Source organism: Phyllostomus discolor, chromosome 9 (genome assembly GCF_004126475.2).
Source record: "Phyllostomus discolor isolate MPI-MPIP mPhyDis1 chromosome 9, mPhyDis1.pri.v3, whole genome shotgun sequence".
Classification (NCBI taxonomy): Eukaryota; Metazoa; Chordata; class Mammalia; order Chiroptera; family Phyllostomidae; genus Phyllostomus; species Phyllostomus discolor.
Window position 1 is genome coordinate 99,841,329 of NC_040911.2, and position 22,835 is coordinate 99,864,163.

At 52.7% G+C, this 22,835-nt stretch overlaps 1 protein-coding gene across 2 annotated transcripts in view; it reads left to right on the plus strand.

Moving 5' to 3' along the window:
• TSHZ2 (teashirt zinc finger homeobox 2) overlaps nt 1–22,835 on the plus strand; it is a 407,162-nt gene that overhangs the window by 226,888 nt on the left and 157,439 nt on the right. The gene's annotated exons all lie outside the window — the stretch shown is intronic.

A 22,835-nucleotide genomic window follows, 5' to 3' on the forward strand; every position in this document is an offset into this window, starting at 1 on the left:
AATCCCCTCCCCCGCCCAGGGAAGGAGAACCAGGAGAGAGAAGCAAGATCATCCATCTGTCACGGACTTTTTCCAGCTGAAGCTGTTTGCATTGAACTTCACAAAATTCAGGGCTAGAGCTCATCTTTATCCCCATGTTTTCCTGTCGGGTTGTGAGTTATACCTGCCGGGGTTTATTATTTTCTGAAAGGATGTAACAATCTTTTAGGATCTCTGAGCGGTAAAATGGTCTCTCAAGCAGGATGTCCTCAACCGTGGACAGTGGAATCCTGGGGTTTCTTTGTTAGGGGGCTGTCCGGAGCATCGTGGGATGTTTTGCAACATCTCGGGCCTCTACCAGCCTCCGGTAGCCACCCCTCCCAGCTGTGACAACTCCGATGTCTCCAGGTGTTGCCACACGCCCCATGGGGGGACAGCATTGCCCCACCCCCATTCAGCAGACGGTATAACACGTGATCGTTCCTCAGACTGATTTTCTAGAACAGTTTGGACCCGTGCTCAGGGGCCCAGGAAGTGTCTGGACCTTTGCTTTTTGAGTTCCCTTTGGAAACAGGAAGCAGGGCACCTGCTGACTGTCTTGCAAACACAAACCTGCAGAAACCACCTGGCAGGCTTGACCTGGGGCTGGGCAGCACGGGTTTGAGAAGCACCCTTTATCTGTGAACGCTCAGGAAATAGTAAAGAGTGATCCCCAAAGTGACGTCAGTCAATGTTGCCCCCGCAGGCCGCACCCCACAGCGGCACAGCTGACCTGGGAAGTCAGCTTTGCCCGGGATCGCTCAGCACAACTTAGCGAACAGAAACTCCAGGGACGCTGCCTCGCTGGTGGCCTCTGGCTTAAACTTGGCGGAAACAGCGATAGGTGTCCGCACCCACAGCTGACCCTTCATGACAACCCATTCCAAACCAGATGATGCATCATACCCCTGACTAATCAGTTGAAAGATAATACTTAATTAATGTCATCTCTCCTAAATAATCTAATCTCCACGCGGTTGGAACACATAGATCTTCCCCACTGCCCAGTGCACACAGTAGGTGCCCAGCTTCTCCCATGAAACAATTAATTAGGTAACGATGGGGCTAAAAGCACCATCACCCCCACCACCCACCACCCATCGCCCATCACCCCATCACCCACCGCCCTCCCACCCTCTGTGAGAGCAGCGCTCTCCTCCCCACCTTTGAACCTAGCAACCCGGGGGAGATGAAGGAAGTGAGAGTGACAAAATAGAGGCGGGAAAAAAACCCTTCGTCCTTCTGGTTTTGTCCCTGAGCCCGTCCCATCGTCAGCCCTCCAAGAATTAACATCATTCACTCATTTGCCTTTTTTATTTGGCAAGTACAGTTGACATTCGCTCGTATTTTATATTCGTTTCAGGGGTTCAGCATAGTGGTCCGACATGTATATGCTTTGCAAATTGATCTCCCCAGCCAGCCTGGAACCACCCCCCCGGGACCACACACGGTCGCTGCAGTATCACTGACCGTGTTCCCCGTGCTGTGCGTGACACCCGTGTGGCGGCGTGTAACTGCCAGTCTGCGCTTCTTAACCCCGTCACCTTTCCCACCCGGCCCCCCACCCCACACGCACTCACTTCTCACCCAGCACTTCACACTCGCTCCCATTCTTCACATATCTGTTTCTTGATATTCCCTCCCATACGATGCCAAAAGGGGCCCCGAGCAAAGCCCGTAGTTAACATCACCACCACAGGAGAAGGAAATTGGCAGCGTGTGAAATTCAGAACCGTGATTGGGTCACTTCCCCGGAAGTAGGTTGCGTGACTTGTTATCTGAAGAACAGCAGCTTTATTTTTCCTCCTCCCTCTCCTGGCACCCCGTGGCGCACCCGCCCACCAGGGGAATCTGCAGGGTAGCCGCCGAGTGGTGGCCGAGTCTGTGGGCGGCGCGGACCCTGAGGGCCCGCCCACGTCGCAGCTGGAACCGAGCCCCTGCCCCCTCTGCGGGGTGGCACGGAGGGCATGAGTGTGTGCCCACCCGCAGGGGGCCTCCGGCCGGACACCCAGCGCCCTGTGCTCAGCAAACAGGCAGAAGGAGGGGAAAATCGATGCCGGCCAAATGGAAAAGAACAAAATCAATGAAAGAAAAGAACAAGTATTTTCCAGCTCCTCCAAAGAGTCATGGAGATTAAAATTGAATTAACCATAGAGATTCAAGGTACAAAGCGGCGGCTCGGGTCCGCAGCCACTCGTCTCCTTCGAGCACCGGGGAGCCGGCGGCCCGTCCGCCTGGCCTTCTGGAGGGGGGGGGGGGTGGGCGTTCGTCAGAGCAGCGGCACCGTGGCTTCGTCTCCGTCGTCCGTGTATCTGGAGCCGAAGCAGCTCATTTCCTGCGAGTGCCTTCAGCCCCCGCCGTGTCGGCAGTCTGTTTACGTTTGGCTAAAACAAACGGAACGAACAGTGGTGGGGGCATCATTCACGCGGTGACGGGAGGGGGAGCATAGGGCACCCTTGACACCCTGCATATACGAATCACTGACTGTCCTCCCGACCGGCTGCACCTGTACATCAACCCCTGCCCCTCTTCGGCAAGAATCCGCAGCAAAGTGACTTGACTTCAGCTGGCAATAGAGGAAGCCTGTTGTTGGATTATTGGAGAGCCGTTCCTCTCGGGTTAGGTGCAAAGTCAAGGTTAGTACGTTGAGCTGGGCACACCAAGAGGTCACCTGGAAGCCGCTAAGGCCAGATCTTGTAGGGTTGCTGGGGGCTGGGGGCAGGGCAGGGCGGGTGCTCGGTAGAGTCTGTGGAGGGACAAGGAGCAAAACAGAGGCAGCACGCACGGTAGAAGCAGTCATCCGTGGGGGAGCCATGATCTTGACCATGATCTTGACCCTTATGCCTAGTCATTCAACACACATGTCCTGAGCGCTGAGCCCGGCGTGAGCCCCTTCTCCTGGTCTCTGAGAAGCTTCCTAGCCCAGAAGGGAAAGACTCCTCAGCAGACAGCAGCCTGCCTCACCACTGCATCATCGGTCTTGACAAGAGAATGTGGAAAAACACACTCACTCACTCTGTGTCGCTCGCTTCTCAGCGAAGGCGGGGAAAGCCTCACCATCTGCAAGCCCCATTGGCTGCCTCCGAGGTGTGGAATCGTGGCCGGCGAATGGCTGAGAGGCCAAACACAAAAATAATTATGGAGCCCGAGCTGCTCCTGATCAGCGCCTTTGCCCTGCTTCCCGGAAAGGGAAGACGGTCTTGGGGCTCTCGCTCCAGAGACCTCCTCGGGACCCTCACCGCCAGTCGCTCATACATTGTACTGAGTCGTCCAGCATCCCTTGAGCCTACCGTCTTCCGGGCGTCGGGGAAACCAGGGTACCCCGCATGTGAAGACGGAGCTCCAAGCAGCTTACCATCGGGGGAGGGAGACGAGCAGTAACGGCCACAGGGCTCACGTTTGCAGCTGAGGGCGATCTACCTTCAGATGCCCAAAAGACGCCACGACTGAACTTCTCTGCACACGGGCGGGTATGTAGCCAGGAATTCCAGACTAGTAACTAAGCATATTAGTGTCATTTTAAACCCCGAGCTCGCCAGGGCCTCTGTGTAGCCACAGCGATGCTGATAGCACAGTTTTGTGTCGAGTGATTTCCTACGCACCGGGCCCTGTGCGAAGCGCTTTTGCCTTTTTTAGCCGTTCGGCGATCGCTGTTTGTGATCTAAGAGGCCATTCAGTACATGAAACTACTTACGCTTTATATCGAGAAAGAAAAGGGGGAAAAAATGCATATAATGAAGCCATGACACATTGCTCTCTTCGTATCACAGAATTTCCAGTTGATACTTACTGACTCTCCTAGACTGGCTTTCAAAAAGACCTTTTATGAGATAGCAGCACCCTTATGGGTGCAAGAAAAGGGAAAGATGAGCGAAACAAATCGGTTCGGCGAGGCGTTCCTGACACGGCTTCCACCTGCCCCCTGGCAGTCATTTTAAGACGCTCGTGGGTCGCACGATGAACCCTAATTTTCTAAAATGTAAAAGGAAGGCCTCGGAACCAGCGAAACGCTCTTTGCAAAGTGTCTGTGGGAGGCCCCAGGCCTCCCGAAAAAGTGCCGAAGACACAGCCGGGCAGAAGACAGTGAGTCCCTGACCTGGTGGAGCCCCAGGGGCAGGCGCAGAATCCAGCAAACACGCTCACTCCCGCCCGCTGGTGTGCGGGTGTGATGGGAACCCCAGGAGGACAATCTCAGGAGACGGGATGAGAGAGAGGAGGGGAGCCTGCCGTCTTCGGGGGGCTGGAAAAGATCCTCCGAGGATCTTTATGCCAAAACTGAAAAATCACGGAGGAAGCAGGAGACGGATCCAAGAACGAGAACGGTAGCGTTTTCTCGTTAAACCCTCGCAGCTGCCCCAGGGGGTGGGTGCTGTGATCGCCCCCATTTCACAGATGAGGACACCGAGACTCGGCACGCTGGAGTCGAGTCCCCAGGGACACACGGCCGGCACGTGTGAGAGCCACAGCCTCCCTCGTCTCAAACGGTAATGGGTCCACTTACTCCGAGGGGGCAGACCCGGTGCTGGCTGCATGGTGGGGAGAGAGGGCGGGAGGCCTCCAGCCGGAGGAATTTTAGTGCAAATCCAGATGTCATCCAAACGCCTCAAGGCTGACAAAGAAAGGAGAGTTTACGCCCCAGAACCCCTGTGTCCCAGGGCCAGGAGCTGCCATTTCTCGGACCAGAGACATAGGAGGGGACAGGGGAAGATGATGCTCTGAAACTTGCTCCCAGCCGTTCGGGAGTTTCCCAGGGCCCGGCTCACACAACGCAGGAAGTGCTTCTGTCACCTCGCCTGAGTGCCGTTCCTGGCCCGGGGCCTCTGCAGCTCTAGGCCCAGCCCCGCTGAGTGCAGGGGCCCGTAAAGTATTTGTTTTGTTGACTAAGAGGCATCTCCGACCTTACAGTAGGCATTTCTGTATTCCTGCTCGTGAATACACTCCTACATGTAGAACCACAGTGGATGCGCGGAAGGCTAGCGTGCTCAGCAGTGGCCGGCAGTCTCAGGGGCAGGGCTGGTTTCCTCGGACTACCTACCATTTCTCTGTCGTGTGTAGGTGGCACAAACCCACAGCGACCCCAGGAGGGTTCTGGGGGGTGGGTGAGTCCTGCCCACATTACACAGTTCACCATCTGCAGGTGGTTTGAATACCCACTGAGGCATTCCATGAATATGGGTTGAATACCTACTGTGTGCACCCCACACTGCCCTAGGGGCTTGTACCGCAGCCTGGAGCCACCCCAAGATCCCTCCTCTCGTGGAGCTCACAGACTCACAAAGAAAGGTCACCGTAACCAATAAAGAGGCACAATAAGGAGGTTGATGCTATACTAAATGAGGAGGTGAGCAGAAGGAAGGTAGAGCTGGGTTGGGTGGGAGAACTGGGGGTCCAAAGAGAGTGGGAAGGGAAGCCAGCTGCGGTGTCAGAGAGGGTGATGAGCGCAGGCGTCATTCAGACAGGACGTGTCAGAGGAGACTCGGTGGAGGCCGAGGGGAGATGCAGGAGGAACAGCCAGTGCAGAGGCTCACAACGGCACCATCGCTGCTGTGCGTGAGAGACAGACACGGCAGGAGGCGAAAACCTGGGAAGAGGGGCGTGGGACAGGGGCTCGGAGCTAATGTGCCCAGAAAGGTCTCAAGGCCATGGGGAACACGTTGGCCTTTTCCGTCGAGTGTTCCGGATTTCCCCGGCTGGGGTCTGAGTGTGGAGGTGACGTGTCTGACCCGTCTCCCATTCTGACCGCTAAGAATGTCGAGAACTGACTGCAGGTGGCAACGATGGGATCGATCTGTGGAGCAATCAAGGTGGCACTAGATGGGAAGAAAAGGACACTCCTGGTCACTTTCAGGGTCCCAGGGTTGCTCTTCATCTCCTACTGTGCCATTGCAGAAGGCAGGAGTGGGCGGGGCCTGAGGCCTGTGGGTGGGGTTTCAGACCCTGCCCCTGCCAGGTTCCACCAGGGAACCCCTTACACTTCTTCTGTTAGCCTCACCTTCCTCACCTCCGAGATGGAGGTCAGCATGCCAACTCATGGAATTGTTTCCAAAGTGAATGCGTGCCAAATATTTGCACTCTATCAGGCACACAGTAGGTGCTTCGAGAAGTCAAAATAAAGCTCTTCCTTCCTATCTTCTTCGAGAATAAGAGGTTTCCTAGATGCCAATTCCGTAGCCTGGAAGATGTGTAGATTTGCCGTCTTTACTGTAAGGTGGTTTGCTGGAGCAATGAGTTCAGCGTGAAGTTTGCTGGTGAGGCGCCCGGGATCTTAGTCACGGAGTTAGCCAAACGTGAAAGGTCTTCGAGGATGAAAGGTGGAATAAAGTGCGTACTTCTGTAAAGCAGAGGAACTCGTTCCTGATTGGCGCATCGGTCAGCGATGTGAGTGTAATGAGGACGTCACATCAATTCCCGTGTGATTTTCCCTAACACGGCACAGTGTATCATCACTGGTAACGGCAGCCTGCATACAGAGTTCGCCAGCACAGGCGAGCCCCTGAAGCCACGGAGAATGCAGAAGGCCCGTCGACTTCTTGCCTTCCTCTCGGCTCAGGTGGTCGGCCTTGGGAGTCCTGGGTCACTTTCCCCTGGCCTCTTTAAATTTGGCCTGTCTATAACCCCACAGTTTCACCACGTCCTCACACTCCTTCCTACCCAACCACCATCTCTCCCTTTTCTGTAAGGCAAAGTCCTTCATCTGCTGTAGCGCCCCTTTATTAATGACGAATTCAACTAGCAGTTTTAACTGGACCTGTATTTGTATTATGTTTGTTCTTTCATTATATGTGTGATGCTCTGGCTGCGTAGTTCCTTCGTTTTGAAGTGGCCTCCCCCAGCCTAATTTTTCCTAGAAGCACCATAGTTTTAATGCAAAGCTTTTGCAAAGTGCGAGATTGGTCGGAGAACGTCCATTGTGTTATAGCAGAAACACGCCCACATCACACACACCAGAGCGAAGCACCGTTGAAAATGGACGTGGCCATGAGCATGGACAGGAACATGCAGCATGAGATGGCTCTCTGGCTCTGGAGCCGGAGCCTCACGAGCTCACTTCCAAGCCAGATGCTACCAGTCCCTGAAATAGGTGACCTGAGGAAAGTTGTTTAACCTCCTGAAGCCTAAGAGTCCCCCGTCTTGGGTAATGGGACTAATAATACCACCCCCACTGCTGGAGTGTGGCCAGGCGCATGGAAAGCACCTAGAGGGTGGCAGCTATTAGAATGTTGCACACACACAAGCTGCTTATAAGCAACCAGGGCTCTGATGAAGTGGCTTAGAATAAGTCGTCCTCACAGCCAAAGGGGGTCGGACGGAAGTCTCCTAATCAACGCCTTGGACTGACTTCCGCAGAACCGTTTTTGTGTGCTGGGAGCCCAGCTTAACCTCTGAGTCGCACACAGCTGAGCGATGGGAGAATCCTCCGCCCCCAAGTGAGAAGGAGCCTCCCCCCGCCCCCAGGGCCGACCCCTTACAGCTGGACGCCTGGGCCAAGCCCGCGTCGTGTGTGCGAGACGGTGCCGGGCACACGTGTGTGTTTGGGCCCCTTGTCTCCGCGTGGGAGAAATACAGCCGAGAAGAAGACAAGGCTCCCACGGCCGGGAAGATGAGATCATTTGTAAGTGGCTTGTTAAGGCGCACACATCATTTTCCTGATCAGCGGCAGCGAGGCTGCATCCAGGGGCCGATGCGATTCATCATGTTATTATATATTTAGGGGCTTTTGGAAAATGCTGTTATTTACTCAGCCGGCTGTATATCGACTATTTAAAGCAGATTTTTGACCCAGTAGACTGTACCAGCCCCATCCATTGTCTCAACGAGCATGTGGGGACTCTTAAATATGCAGATCAGCGACACAACAGACAAGGAGCGCCGGAAACACGCTCTAACCGGGTACATCCGAGTCATCGGGGATGATGTGTTTCTGAGAAGCGATTCTGAGGCAGACCCGCACGCACGTGCAGCCGGCTCTTGGGGCGAAACATCCATCTGGATGGAGCGGACCCTGGCTTCGGAGGGAAGTGTCTGGTTTCTAGAAATAGGATGCTCTTATTAGCCGTGCTTTATGGTCTCTCTATTTATCTCCGGAATTATTAACTACCTTCTCCTGGGTGCCAAGCAACGCCACCAAGAGCTTCGGCTTGTTCTGCGCGAACACGCCAAGGAGCCATTCCGCCGGAGTTTGTACAATTGCATTCTGTGATTTAAAGGAGGGCTCGAGCGTCATCTGTCTGACAATGAGGTCTTTGTTTGCAAGCCGCAAATATTATCTCTGGCTAACCTGCATCAAAATGAGGAGTCTGTTGGAGGGGGTGTGGAGTAGCTTACCGAAAGAGAAGGGGCCCCTACGCCTCCGAGGGCCCAGGGGGCGGAAGCAAAGGACGACCTCTCTCTGACCTGTCAGCAGATGGGGTCCACCCCAGCCATTTCCCTTCCGTGGGTCACGGGGTCAGAATTCAAATTCCGCAAAGCGAGAGTCTGATTGGGCGAGATGAGTTCGTAAGTCCATACTCAAAACAAACAAAGACACCAAAAATGGAAAGAAATGAGAGAGTTCTGTTTTTGTTTTACCTCCTTGCTCTTTAAGCAGGACATTAGATATTTCAGCACACACACGTTGTCTGAATCGTTCCGGTTAGAGGACGGTCCAGATGCGCTGGGGCCTCATTACATCCGTCTCCCAAAGACCCGACCCTGCGCCCTGCCAGCGCCTTCCCAGAGTGCCTGGAAGGGGGAGGACGCGGGCAGTCCGCCTCTGACCGCACTGTTCTTACGTCAGCCCCCAACGGACCTTAGGCCTTAGACACTAAAATCTGCCAAACAGCCTACTTGAGCATGGAGAGGGAAGATGGTTTCCACTATTAGCTCACCCACATCGCAGAAGCTGAGGGGACAGTGGGCAAGGGCAGAGCAGCCCCCACCCACCAGGAGAGCCCACGGTAGAGCACGGATGGTGTTCTGACTAGAGCAGCCAGTTGTCCCCTCAAGCGCTGTGCTCGGCCCCGGGGATGGAGCGATGAGCGAGGCAGACAAGGCCCTGGCCTCCTGGGGCTCAGGGTCACACCGGAGAGAGAGACATTTCTGGTGTGGGGTCTCTCTGCCTCGGCACGGTTGACACCTGGGCCAGGTCGTTCTTTGTCGCAGGGGCTGTTCTGTGTGCTGCAGGGTGCTTAGCAACCTCCCTGACCTCTACCTACTCCCTGTCAGTCGCACCCCCACCCCACCTCCCCACTTACTTACAACACTCAATAGGTCTCCAGACGTTGCCAAATGTCCCCAGGGGACAAAATCACCCCCAGCAGAGCCATCAAGAATGTGTGAGGTACCAGCCGGGAGGGGAGGTAGGGCCCCAGGCCTGTCTCTGACTTGGTGCGCACATGGGAACTGATTCACTGTGCACGGGGCCCCTCTTTGGATAGACACTGTTTCTGCTGTTCCATTTAAGTAAGAGTCTGAAGTGCTGTGGGCAAGCCCCTGTGGAAAGTTGTAGAACAAAAAGCAGGAAAGGAGAGAGGGGAGCATTTGTGCTAGAATCTCCAGGGGCGGGGCACATGGACATGAACACCCATAGCTTACCTGCTCCTGAAGGGCTTACTGTCTGGGACTCGGGCTCGAGAATCACAACCTGATTCAAGCAGTCACAGATGTGGGTCAAGTCCTACAGGTCACAGAGAAAAGGAGACTCTGTTTTGGGAGTTTGGAGAAGACCTTAGCAAGGAGAGGGCCTGGAAAACGGGCTCAGAGTTTGAAATGGCCTGTGTGTAAATAGCAAGGAATTCGGTGCTGGCCAGGGAGCACCAATCCCAGATTTTACAGTATCGACTTTCTTATCCTAATGGATAATTATTGGACAGAATAGCAAAAGGAGATTACCTTATACTTTGTCAGACAAAAAAAATTATAATATTTTGCCACCATAATTATTGGGGACTAATGAATGTACACACCAAGGAATAAAACAAATGCCTCATGCAATGTACATAGCAAGGCTAATGTGCAAATATTTTTAAAAATGTATCTAGCTCTAGCTGGCATAGCTCAGTGGATTGAGCGCGGGCTGGGAACCAAAGTGTCGCAGGTTCGATTCCCAGTCAGGGCACATGCCTGGGTTGCAGGCCATGACCCCCAGCAACCGCACATTGATGTTTCTCTCTCACTCTCTATCTCCCTCCCTTCCCTCTCTAAAAAGTAAATGAACAAGATCTAAAAAAAATGTATCTAATTTATAAAATAACAGCTAAACAAAACCATGAAATGTGCATAGACCAGTAGATATGCCATGAAGCTCTCTGTTGCAAATAACCCATCCTAAAGCACCTTAAGCAGTAAAGGGGATTATTTGCTCATGAAATTCCAAAGTACAAAGACAGTCAAGCTTCATGAAGTGCTGGATCAAGGTTCTAGCTTCAAGTTGTTGCAGTTTTCTGGGCCCTGTGTTCCTGTGTATGCTCGCTTGGTCTTTAGGCTGCCTTCCTCCATGCTAGTATGATTGCTGTCAGCAGTTCATGGGATTATATACTCATGCACAAGAAGGGCACCTGTCATCTTACGTTAGGCCTGAATCACCTGTATGAGCCACTATTGCCAGGCAATTGGCTTAGACAAGTTGGGGCCCCCCCACACACACCTGGGCAGTGCCAATCCCACACACATTTAATAGATCGGGGACTGACATTATCTAATACGATGTAGCCTGGAATACTGATGATCTGTGCAGTTTTGCCCAGGAATTAGCAAATTTCATTTATAAATGCTATAAGTAACAAAAAATTGACGAGACCCTGGGAAGGCCACCATGTCCTCATGGAAACTTTATCTTTAGGTATAACTGCTAATTGCCTCTGTATCTGGTAAGAATCATTCAAAGGTGTTACCGGCTGGTAGAAGAAGATGCGTTTCCCATCGCGCCGCCCAAGCCTCCAGGTCAGAAAGCTCTGGCTCTTTTTTTCGTGATTCCTCCAGGAAAAGAAAAAATATCTCTTACAGCCAAAAGCAAATGAACTAACCAATTAGCAGAACACCGCCTTTTTTGTTGTTGTTGTTGTTCAGGAAAAATACATACATGTATCATTGTTTTTTAGGAGAATTCAGCTTTCAGGAGAGGCGTTGGGGAGCTGCCTGAGAACAAACAAGAATTTTTTCCAAAGGAGAGGAAAATACATAAAACAGCCAAAGAGGCCAGGAAGAATGTGAAGGGCAAGACCGTGGCTGTGTTAGGAACCGTCTGTCACCGGGGCCCACTGGTGGAGGGTGTCAGGTGTCCAGCTGGTCCTCTCGCCCTCCCTGCCCGCTCCTGAGACAACAGCCAGCCGGTCCCATTTGGGGGAGGGGGCGGGGTGGGCTGTTGTAGTGACCTCAAGACCTTCCCTATTTACCCATGTATTTTACAGGTAGGGACAGAGGAGAGATGACAAGCTTTGAAAAGAACATTCTTAAAGCAGCCCTAACCTAAAATCAAAGGGTCAGAGACCCTGGAGACTTTCGCATTAGATTGTTCCAACCGGCGATTCAGACAGATCGAAGACCTCCGTAGCTCCCAGAATTTGGGCCGGTTCCAAGAACTGCTCCGTCCAACTGTCCAGTGTAGGTGTGGCCTCGGCTCCGACTTGCTCTTTTATATATAAGTTGCCTCTTTTAAAAGCTACCCTAGTTAATTAAGAACTGAAGCAGGTCAGGATTTATTTGACGGAGTTACTGGAGTTGTTTGGAAATGCTAATCCCTTCCATCCATTGCTAGCTTTTTGTGTTTGTTTGCGTCTCGTCGAATAAAAACACTCGGTCTGATAAGGGGATTTAAATGAATCCAGAAGGAATTGATTGAGAATAATGCTATTTTCCGGAGAGCACTTGAAAGAGTAAGTTCTGAACACCCTGGGAAAGCCAGCCCTGTCAGATGGCTGTCCGCGACCAGGGCTCTGTGCTTGTCCTCCCGAGAAGAGGGGCTGATTGTGACCAGCATTCTGAGGTCTCCCCATTCTTTCAGTTCTCCCCATTCTCACAGTCGTCTCTGAGGCAGGCGCACCCTCATCTCCAATTCACAGAGGAAGAGATTGAGACCCACAGAGGTCGTTAGCACACGCTAGATGATGAGGTGAGACGTGGCAAATCCAGGCAGGTGTGCTGCAGACCGGGGGCTTTTCAACTGCGTGCCACAACACCTGTGAAAGTGACGCACACACTTCCGTTTCTAGTTTTCCTTGAGTAAGAGGGAGTGTTCTCCTCCGTGCAGCCCCCTGCGTCATTGACAGCTGGACAAGAGATGAGTCTCACCCTTCCTCAGTGCCAGGCCCCACAGCCGCAGCTGACCTTGACTTTCCAGCATTTCTCAGCTGCTGACATTGGGGCTGACACAACTGTGTGCTATGTGGCGGGGCGTGGGGCGGCATCCGTGGCCTCTCTTCCCACTAGAGGATGGTAACACTTCTCCTCCAGTCGCAACAACCAGAGATGTCGGATGTCCCCTGGGACACAGACTCACTCGGGGTTGAGAGCCACACTGGGTCACAGTGTGACAGTGACCCATCTGGCTTGGGGACAACGTGTTATGTGATTGGGTCTAGCTGCCAGGAGATGATCATATAAACTCATCTGTCCTGCAGTGCGAAGACGAGAAAATAAGTCTACATATTTTTGTAGAGATGAGTCCTTGGTTGGCTTCATGCCGAATAATCGAAGGTCACATAGCGGGGTGTGAGGCAAGGAGAAGCAGAGTATAAGAGGCATCAGGGTGGAGGGAGAGAGGTTCTTTATGGGGACCCTCCACCCACACCCCATCTGACCCCGGCCTCCGTTGCCCATCTGGCAAGACTGTGCAGACACCTCGACCATCCAAAGCGGGGCACTGTTGAAAAGGCTTTTCTGTTGTTTTCTACGGCTTGAGAGCGGGTTGAGAGACCAACGAATAAACCCTAAGTTTCTCAGCCAGAGAAAACCGTGCTTTACTGACGCGAGCACTCACTCATCGGTTTATTTCTTCCTGTGTATGCGACACATATTTGAACAGCCTGGGCCCGGATAGCAGGGGGTACAGTGGTGAACCGACGGATTGAACTTGCTTCAGTGAGCTTAGTGTCTTGCCGGGAAGACAAATAACCAAGTGAAAGGGGAAAAAAACAATGACAAGTTGAGATCAGGACTATCCAGAAAAAATGGGGGGCGGGGTGCTGAGATAGAAAATAACCTTGGCAGTTAGGGATGGGGGGAGTGAGCCAGAGTTGCAGCGATCAGGGATGGCCCCTCTGAGGACAGGCGTCTGTTTGAGCTGAGACTCAAAGGGTGAGAACGAATCTGACATAAGAAAGCAGCGAAAGCTTCCACGTAGGAGGAAAGAGAAGTTCAAAGGCCTTCAAGAAGGAGAGAATGTGGTAAGTTCAGGCAACAGGCATTATTAGCATGTTGGCTTTGAGCCCTCGGCAAAAAGGACACTGATGGGATGAGGGGCCGAGGTGGAGAAAAGACAGGGCGTTTCAGGAAAGTAGACCAGAGGACAGCGAGGCTGGCCACCAGCGAAGAGGCCGCAGCGTCTGCCACGGAAGGGATGTTGGCAGCCCAGACCGGGGCGGGGCTAAGGGGAGGGCGTGGCAATGGATGATAGCATGCAGTGTTCAGATGTATTTTAAAACAGCATTGACATCTCCAACGGATGACTTAGACTCGGAGAGTGAGGAAAAGGGATGGCTCCAACATAGATCCCAGTATCCCACAGACCCAAATTCAAGTCCCAGCTCAGTTGTGCGTCTCCCGAGATGGGATTACCATTCTCTGCCAGTTCGGTTTCGTCATCTCATGCAAAGACGGGATTGGAAGAACGCACAGAGCTCGTGTGGGGATCCAGTCATGTAACACACATATACAAGTTAGTCCCCAAGCTCTTAACACACGTATTTGCTCTCAATGGCGGGTAGCCATTAGCACTTTCTAAAGGAGAGAATAAGCTTCCTCCCAGCTGGGAGTTCCGGTCGCTGAGGAGCCCAGGGGCGTGTTGGGTGGCTCAGTCAGTGCTGGTAAAAGGAGGCAAGCACGTCCCAAAGGCTTGAGCTGGAAGTTCTCCCCGGGCCTCAGATCTGACCGGACTGTCCCAGGGTGGACACCCCGCCCCACGCCCAGGTGGGAGGGGGGGAAGGATGTTCTGTGCACTGTGTGTGGTCCCCTCGGCCGGGCTGCCCCCAGCGATGAGGCTGCTGGAGGATCCACCGCGAAGGAGAAGAGCTGGGAAGTCGTTACTCACAGCACCGAAGGATGCCAGGATGCCAGGGCCAGGAGAGCCTTCCCTGGCCGCGGACTCCGCCGCACATCACAAAGGGCCTTTTCACCCCCGACTTCTGAGGCCGCAGAGACAGCGGGGACCTTTCCCCGGAGAGGCAGGGGCCAGGTCCCTCTCCCACCCTGCCAGTGTGGCTTCTCTGAGGAACGGTGGTCTTTTTTTTTCTCTCGCTTCCCTCCTTTCTTAATGGGAAGTGGTCACAGCCACGAACGTAGCAAAAGAAGCAAGTTAAAATGTGTCCATTCTTGGCTAATGCGGTTAGACGTTTTCGAGAAAAGGCAATGAGAAGCGGTCATTATCCATTATCTGCATGAAATATTTCAGAGAAAGAAGCAGCATTTGCCAAAAAAAAAAAAAAAAAGCGGGGGAGGGTGGAGGAGAGAGCGAGGGAGAGAGGAAAGATGTTTGACGCCAAGCCAGGCAAGAAGGAAAGAAGAGCACCTTCTAGCTCCGTGGGACGGCTGTGCTAATGATGTTGTTCCAAGTAAAACGGGAATATCTGTCTGAAAAAATACAGATGGTGCTCCGGCTTCAGATACTTACTTTCTGAAGGTTGTTTTGGACAATGATTCACTGTCCCTTTTCTTGGCAAAAGGAACCCTTCAAACTTTCCAGTCTTGGAGAACACTCCATATGCAGTCCCCCCCCCCAATTCGGGGAGGGGGACGGGAATGTATAGAAAATCAGTATGCATATTTTGCTAAAAATAATTGCTACCACTTGAAAACTCAAAGCCTACAACTCAAACTTGGGTCGGGAAGTTTCGGTCCTACCGAGTAGCGTCGCCTTCCCTGTCTCATTTCACGTCATTTTATCTCCTGCTTCTGAGTTATGTGTCCCTCCGTGTGCGGATAATATAAGGACAATGATTTCTAAACCAGAACGGCCACAAAGCGTATGACGTGGCCCCCTTCTCACCCTTCTTCATGAATATTTTCTCACTCCGCTTTTTTAAATCGTCGCCGGGACATGGCCCGGTAATAACGCACGCCGCACTGAAATTCTGCGTAGCTGCGCACGAAGCATCTTTCCGGGAGACCTTCTGCTTTGAGCGTTCGTCATCACGCTCAGTGTGACACCCAAGGTCTCTAACAAAGCCCTTTTCCCTCAGATGGCGGGTTGCTTTATTCCTTGAAGACTGCAGGCATTCTCATTACGGGTAACGGCCTCATAACTTGCTCTTCGATGTTTGCACATCGCTTCTGCAGAAGTTCCCAGCACATGGACCGCGAGCCCCTTTGCAGGAATGATTTAATATCGAGCAACAAACCCCACACTGGAGGCAACTCTCTTCTTATGCATGACACAGACAAAGCTGGTTCATCTCAAGTGCAAATATTGTCGGAAAGCTGTTGGCTGGGAACAGGAGTTAGGGACGACAGAGGCTGCCAAGGCCCACTGATCCCAGCCATCTGTGGGTTCGGGCGGCGATCAGGATGCACGGTGTTTACGAAGAGTCTGGGACAGGCTGGGAAGTCAGGAGGCAGTCCCACAGCCTTGGCACCTTACACACTTGATCGCATGTGGTCCTCCGACCTGTGCTGGAAAGCAAATGCTATTGTCATGTTCATTTTATAGATGAGGAAGCTGAGCCTCTGAAAGTTCCAGTACCTTTCTGAAAATCCCACTTCAGCAGGAATTGGCAGATTCGAACCAAGGCCAGGGGGCCGTCCTATGAATGAATCCCTTAACTGATCAGCCCTTGAATCAGTGACTTTTGTTTCTCTCTTGCTCACTGTTGCCCACTACAAAGTGGAGGCAGCTGTCTGAGCCACAGGCGTTTTGCCCTTTGACCCCCGGAGAGGAGAGGACCTGCAGCTCTTGGGGTCATATCCTCTTCCCACGAAGCTGGTACCCACGCACTCGTGTGAACCCAGGCGGGGGGAAGTCAGTCGGCTGAACAGCTTCTCCTAATCACAGTTTCGCCGTGTACAGCAGGCTGAGCAACCTTTCCTGAGCCTATGAATCACCCCTGGATTCTGTTTCATGATTTCTAGGCCACAGGCTTGGGGTGGGGCTGTGAGTTTACATTTCTAACGAGCTCCCAGGTGCCGCTGCAGCTGCTGGTCCCAGGACCACCCTTTGCGTGGCGAGCGTTTAGAGTGGCTTTTCTCTTCCTCTTCCTCCTTTGCCCTGCCACAACCCTGGGAGGCGGGCAGCTGAAGGGGCTCACTGCTGTTTGGGATGGGCGGATGGCGGCCAGAGTCCAGGAGCTGGTGTGAGAACCCTCCAGAAAACCACACCCAGGCTCCCATCTCTTTGCCGCCCGTGGGCCCCCTGGTGCGGGGTTTGCAGGTGGGTGGGCCCCAGTCTGTTTGGTTACATGCACACGGTTTGTCCAAAGTTGCTGACCACCCTAGACCACCCCAGCTGCTCCTTGAGTAGCATCTGTACTCTTTCAAGGCAGCATAAACTTTCCAGTTGCCCGGAGCTGGGGACCCTCTGTGTTTCTTTAGTGGGGTGCCAGCTCCACTCGAGTTCAGAATCCAGGATCGTCTTCCTCCCACCTGACCCGCTTTGCCCATTTAAGGTACCTGCCTTCCTGTAGTAATGTACGACCTCTTTCCCTCTCCAACCCTCGTTCTTCCCATAACTCCCCTCCCTCCCCTCCGTGGCCTTTGGAGAACCGCTGTGGTAGAAGTCGCAATGAAATGCAACTAAGGCCTTTGGCACTTGCTAGCTGCATACTATTTCTTGACTAAATGAATGAACAGGTGGACCACTGAGGCAGGACAGCGCATGCCCTTCCTGGGACTTAAACTAGCTTAGTCCCTTTTTGCTGGTGACCAGGCGGGGGGAAAGGCAGAAGGCTTGATCAGAGAACAACTGTATAGTCCCGGGAGCCGTGCGGGTGGCCCAGGAAGGCGCCCGCCCCAGGGGCACACCAAATAAATGGACTTCTGGCTGCACACAGACCCCACTTTTTAGGCATCCCTCAGCCTGTAAAACATTCCAATTAACCGAATGGTCTGCAGGAAATCACAAGAGAGATGCCGTTGTCGTGGGTGGCTTTCAGGACGTTCTCCATCTCCCCCGAGCACTTACGGGATCAGGAGGAGCCTCCTGCCCTCGCACCCCGTGCGTTGCAGGCAGAGAACGCATCCGCTTCCTGCGTTGGACAGAGGCGGCGAGACGCCCCCCCCCCACTCGCGTCCCGGCCACACTCGCGTCCGGAGGTACATACAGGGGGTGTGGCAGGAATAGAAATGCGTGTATCATGAATGTTGTTTTCCCAGTTGAATGTCGCCCTGTTTAGGAACTCGAGGGACCCTCAATGATGTCTCTAGACAGCAGGGAGGCCGCGCCTGGGCTCATGTACCTGGATTCTCTGTAAAGGGACGTGTGTGCTCAGGCACGGTGTCAGGGACACCCCCAGCCCCCCACCCCCCAGCCGTGTCACCTCCTGAAACACAAAGCCCACGGATCCCCTCCACGTGGCCCTCCAAAGGGGCCGCACTCAGGGCCCAGCCACCGCGGCCATGCAGCTCAGCCCCCTCGGACTGAATCCCCCATCTCTTTACTCCGCCTGCCAACCAGCGTGCCAATTAGTGCCAATAATAACAGACGTGTTAACAGATCTCTAGACCACAGCCACCAAAACGCGAGAGGCTCGTGACAGGGAGACCTTCCTCCCCCCGCGTCATCCCTCAGCGTACCTACCGGGCACATGGCAGGAAACCCTCGCGATGTCCTAATTTACGTCTGCCCTGCACACTGTGGAGTCCGCGTGTGATTTTAAACTGTCATTTAGTGGGGCAGATTGGCGAAAATGATCCTGTCACCACCGGATATGTTTTTAAATGAGGGCTTGGTTGAATCCGGGTCTCGCATTTGAAAATCAGCCTCCCCGAGCTTTCTGTTCTCCGCGGGTTCTCACCGTTCACCTCCGCTGTTGCTTTAAAAACTGTCCGTGTTTTTACAGTAAACACTTTCCTGTGGATTTTCAAGGCAACCACAAATATGTATGCCTAGCAAAAAAAAAAAATCTGATATCTAACATCAGGCCACCCCTGAATTATTTTGCACAATTTTGTTGAAATCATTTTCTGGCTAGACAGGTTTTTTTGGAGCAATTGAGGTGGTCATTTTATTTTAAATTGTTTCTTCTTTGTTTGGTGTTCACCTTTGATATAAGAGGTACTTTCTAAAATTTAAGGGTTGATTTCTGAAATCCAAAAGATGTGTGGCATGTGTATTTCTCCCATGGATTTCTTCTCTTTTTTTTTTGACCAAGAATTTAGGAGCAGGCCCCCCAGTATCTGGGTCGTGTGTGTCTGGGAACAGCTGATGCACTTGATCCGTGGCAGGTTGGTCCATGCTTTTGAAGTTCCCACGTGTGAATCTTTCTGGAATGAAAGCCTGCTCACACACGGAGTGCACTTTCTGATGCTTTGCACCTCGGTGCTTATTTGCAGTCTTCCCGCTTGAAAGTCTAAATGCACAGCCCAGGGGTATCTAGCAACAAGCAAGTTGGCGGCTGAGTTTTTTTCAAGAAGATGAGTTCACGGTTTTATTCCGGATTCCTCATTGAATAAAGTTGATCGGAGTGGTTGCAACTCATACCTGACCTCTGTTGGGGGCCAGGGACTTGACTCACCCCGGGTGCCACCGCCCAGCCGAGGAGCGGAGCCCGAGTTCACCCCTGGAGGAACCCCCTTCCCTTTCGAGCACTAGTCCTTCGTTTGCTCAGAGTTTGTGGACCGGGGTGTGCCCTCCGTGCCAGGAGAAGCAAGTTCTCCGTCTTCATGGGCACAGACATTTTTCTCTTTACATTTAGGGGGAGGAGACGATCAAAACCCAGCAAGATTTCAGAGCATACGAAGCACCATAGGGATTTCAGTAAGTGTGTTGGTATCATCGAGAGCCATTTGAGCTGAAACCTGAAGAGTGAAAAGGAAGCAAGGAGGGGAGGGTCCAGAGGCAGAAGTCTGAAGGCAGAGAAATCTGCAATTGCCAAGGACCACCGTCAGGTGAAGGGTGGGCGGGCGAGGCAGGAGCAAGGAGGCCCAGGTGCCTTCGCCGCGGGCAGCGAGGTCAGAGCCATAGGGCGCAGCGGTGCGGCCACCCCGTGCAAGCTCCTGGACACCGTGCGAAGGGTTTGCATTTTCTTACACGGGCAGCAGAGACACATCGCAGGAGCTGAGACAGAGCGGCTGCACCACCGAATATCCTTCCCAGCGGATACTCCAGCAGGTCTTCGAAAAGCAGACTGGAGTCATTCCGTCACCCCAATGACCAGTGGAGGGACAGAAGTGATCTCTTGTGTCAGCCGTTGGCTCACGGGACCGACAGGGTTTGCTCTTGATGCGGCTGTCCCGGGAAGGGAGGAGCTCCCTGCGGCCAGCCGGGCAGTGAGTGGCAAGGGACAAAAGGTCAAGTTCAGGTTGGAAGGGAGAATGTCTGGCCCTCCACCCGCCCGCGGTCCCGGAGGCTGAGCAGACAACGGGCCTTTCTCGTTGTGTCTTGGCGTAATTGCGATCATCTCCTTTCGAGAAATAAGTATTCATCAGAATAAACTTGCCACTCATCCGCCTCACCAAGATTCACACATGAAGCAATCTTATTAAACAAATCATCGATAGAGAGAGAGAGACAGATACTCATTATACACCCAGATCAGCCCCATTCTGGCTGTCTTCCCTCGCCCGCCTCAGCTGCCAGTGGCAAACAGAAATCACTTAAGTCAAAGTGAGCAGTTTTCCATGTGCAATATTAAAATGTGTTTTTAAAAACTCTCCAGAACCCTCAGCCATTGTTCAAACACGCTGATTTTTGATGGATGCTTTGGCACTTTTTTTTTTTAATAAGGCTTTTCAACGTGCTACCTTATCGGGTGCGTGCGATGTAGTTTGCCCTGCGGAAGAAAACAGACAAAAAGGGTCTCTCAGCACGAGGTGCTCTTCTGTAGAGGTTATAGTAAACATGTCAATGCCTAATTAAGCAGAAAATTTTATCTGTATTGTGGGGGAGGTGTTTGCTGTCTCCGACGTTTCTTCTGGGGAATCCATTTAGAAGGACAAAGTAGACTGGGAAGTTGAGCTGGCCTGGAAAGCTCAGCTTCCGAACGTCCGCGGGAAGCAAGAACACTTCTCTTCTCCGTGTGCAAAACAGTGACTGTAGTGGCTGGGCAGTGCCGTGCGTGCGGGCAGTGTCGTGTGTCTGTGAAATGCGCCGGTGTCGTTCATCGGCACACATACAAAATACCTCGAATTACTTCCCACCTTCTTACTCCGTCCCAGGCCCCGTGCAGGACACGGGAAACGCCGAGATGAGTAAAACTCAGCCACACCCTTGACCCGATGTGACGACAGAAAGCCCTCTTTTCCTGCCCTGCGTCTGTTCATGGCTGTGTGTGTGCACGTGCTCACACGTTTTCCCTTGTTGCTGTGACTGTGTTCCTTCGAAGTGTGTGACGGCGTGGCTGGGCCTGGCACAGCGGTCCTGGAACCAGTGTGTGTCATCCTGGCGTGGCAGCGATAAAGCCCTTCTGAGTCTCAGAAGCGACCCTGCTTGGTTGATACGATGGGCCTGATTCTTTTTTTTTAAGATTTTATTTACTTATTTTTAGAGAGGGAAGGGAGGGAGAGAGAGAGAGAGAGAGAGAAACATCAATGTGCGGTTGCTGGGGGTTATGGCCTGCAACCCAGGCATGTGCCCTGACTGGGAATCGAACCTGGGACACTTTGGTTCCCAGCCCGTGCTCAATCCACTGAGCTATGCCAGCCAGGGTGGGCCTGATTCTTTGAAGCGTTTTGCTTGGCTCTGTGACAGTTTCGTTTATCGATTTCATAACAGGCGCTCTCCTTGAACTTGATGACGGGACTCCTTTTGCAAACATATAAATCAGTCCACGAGAAAGAAAATGCAGTGAGGGTGAGGGGGTGGTCCGATTGATTCAGTCACTCAGCTATTTTAACCCGGGTTTTTCTGGCAAGTGGTGACCACTCGTTAACGGTTGTTGGACTAGATGGAGTAGCGTTTGCTTCTTCAAATGAGCTTATGGAACTAGAAGCCAGCACACCTGTTTTGCGGAAAACCCCCTTGTTGACTTGCTAAGAAACAAGCACGTACCACCAGTAGCAACCAAATACCAAACGCAGCTGTGGGTCTGGTGGCTAGGCCGAATTTTTACCTATCTTCTTGTTTGATGGGATTCTGCCCTCAAAACTGAGAGCTCTGGCCTCCGGCGTCCCCACAATTCTACCCCCCTCCAAGGTGGTTTTCCGTTGAGTGACATTTCAGGGACATGCCGCTGCTTAACCTTTAACCTTGGGGTCTCTGCCACGCGTCCTGAGTCATTGGTTGGTAATAGGAAGAGCGCGGCGCCTCATGGTTAAGACCACGGGTCCTCTCATCCGTTAGACTGGGTTCATGTCCTGACTCCAGGACACGAGGTGTGTGGTCTGGAGCACACTCCTTACCCTGAGGGCCTCCGTTTCCCCGTCTGTGACATGAACATGTCACCCACTTCCTGTGTGGCACCCACTTCGTGTGGGTGGGAGATGAACTGGGAGAATGTACTCACAGGGCGGTTAGCAGAGTTCTTGGGAGAGGGTGATCGCCCACCAAACACTCCTCCACAGCAGCTGTTTCTCCCCCAACCGACCCCTTCCTCCCGTCCCTCTGCCTACCTACGAGACATGCCTCTGGCGTGACCATCCTTTTCCCGTGCCCTGGTGAATGGAAATACCACCACCGCCCCAAGGCGCCCCAGGGGGTCTGTAAAGTGCCCGCCTGCACTGAGGGGGAGACAGACACCTGTAAGGAAAGCATTGTACTGAGGTCACTTGGGCCACGCCAACCTAAGGCTGGATCGCCCTTGCTCCGGTGTTTCTCTGGTTGCATTTTATCCGCATGGCTCTGAAAGGCGAGGTGAGGAAAATGAGCATGTGGGCATAACTGTGGTCCCATTCCTCATCTCCATCGATGGGTATTTGCCCATCAGCTCCCTTTGCATCTGCTCTCTCGTGCCTTCATCTGCCCTATGCAATTACTGGTCCTGAGTCCTTTCGGAGAGGGGAAAGCGTGTGCCCCCCGTAGCATTTTGCATCTACAATCACAAACATGAAATTGACACCTCGTGATGGGTCCCCACCAATCGCAGTGCATTTGAAATTACAAGCATAAGATCGAGGGGGGATTTTCAGCCTTGTCTGTAAAGGTCTTCGTGAACCTGTTCGAGGAGAGTACGATGGTCCCCAAATCTCCCGCTCTGACACCATTTGCTATTATTTCAAAATCATTACCTTTGCTGAGCTTACATAATTTCAGACTATCAATGGAAGATCTTGTTCAAGACCCCATAATCTCCCTTCCTGCTGTGTCACGCTCCACACATGACAATGTTGTAACACAAAGACACTGGCTATCAAAATTGTAAATGCTATGCATCCAAATTACTTGTGAGCCCTCCTAAGTGACTTATTAAGATGATTCTGCGCCAGCGGTAGCCAGGTGTCTTGGTAAACCTCACCATGGAGATGCTAAGGGTCAAGTCTTAGTTTTCTTTTCTTTCTTTTTTTTTAAGTCTTAGTTTTCTTATGAGCCCATGCCCTTC